The sequence below is a fragment of the Merops nubicus genome, unplaced genomic scaffold (genome assembly GCF_000691845.1).
Source record: "Merops nubicus isolate BGI_N331 unplaced genomic scaffold, ASM69184v1 scaffold10070, whole genome shotgun sequence".
Classification (NCBI taxonomy): Eukaryota; Metazoa; Chordata; class Aves; order Coraciiformes; family Meropidae; genus Merops; species Merops nubicus.
The window spans coordinates 3,060-4,463 of NW_008584821.1; positions in this window are offsets into that span (position 1 = coordinate 3,060).

Genomic DNA, 1,404 nt, shown 5'->3' on the forward strand with positions numbered 1-1,404 from the left:
CCCACACTTCTCTGCACTGCTCATCTCCATGGAGACCTGCTCCTCTGAGGATGCACGCAGAGGTGGGGGGCAGCCAGGTGTGCTTGCAGGAGAGCTGTGGAGTGGCCGGTGATGTGGCTAACATGGGTGAGACAAGCCCAGGAAGGAAAGAGAGCAGACGTGCTAAAGGGTGGTGCACACCTCCTCAGACCCACAATTTACAAACTAGGGGACACCTGAGAGCTGCTGCAACAGCCCCCAGATGACCACAGCCACCTAAGTGCCTTTGTCCTCTGGTTCTTCCCTGCAGGAAGACAGGTCCATGTTCATCCCTCATTTCTCCCCTGAACAGAATGGGAAATGATGTGAAAGTAGGAAGATTTGCCAACTGGGAGGGGTTTATAGGAGCTTACAAAACAAAGACACCTTCTCAGATAGATAGCCATGAGGAGTGAATTGCCCCTGAGAGTAATATCTGCACCTGCCTTCCCCCCGTTAAGTGTCCTGTCTTCTGAATGCAGTTGTTGTCATTTCTAGGGATGCATGCCTGAAACTCCCCCAAGTCTCCTCTCCTCACTGAGACATTTAATTTAACCTGCAATTACTACTACTAATAGCTGCCATTTGTGCCTGTGGAATTGTGAAATCCACACTGTGGCTGAGTAGGAAGGAGGCAATGTTATCATTCTACCGTCTGTAATTCTGAATAGAGACCACTGTGTCACACAGCAGCAGGACCTGTTTTCTGCTGATGGAGACTTAACTGCCCTTAAAAAATCCTTGCGTTTTATTCCAGATTGCTTCTCACTGTCCTTCTGATCTTGTTATTGTTTCTAGCTGGCATCACAGCTATTATGGGAAAGCCGCAAATTGTTTTGTGTCCTTAATAAAACTCAAAATTGTAGTTTGAAAGCAATTTAAATCTATGTGTCCTTCTGTATTTATGTGTAGAGATTTCTCATGTAGAATATGTATAAAGCTCCTACAAACTTTTTTTTGCCAGAGCTGTGAACACCTGCAAAACATCTCCTCGATGCTGATGGGGAGTCATTTCCTCTGCTGGATTACTCTCACGGAGCCTGGCTGTGCTGTAGTCTCAGGATTATAAGTAGGGTTAGAAAGTGGCAAACTCACTTCCTTTGCAGCCAACAGGAAACAGGGGCTGTACCTGGATGTGGTGAGACAGGAGAAACCTCAGCAAGCGTTCAGAAGAAAACACTGCAGGGTGTGAACAAGAGTTTTGACTGATAGAGTAGCAGCCAGACTGGGGGGTGGAAGAGGAGGAGTGGGAAGGATGTGTTGACTGAAACCAAGTTAACACTTCAAGGTGGTCTTTTAAGGAGGAAAGCAAAAGTGAATGGAGATGCTGTGGATTTGCTGTGGGTGCCAAAGCACAGCCAGCACCAGAGCCTGCCAAACCATTTG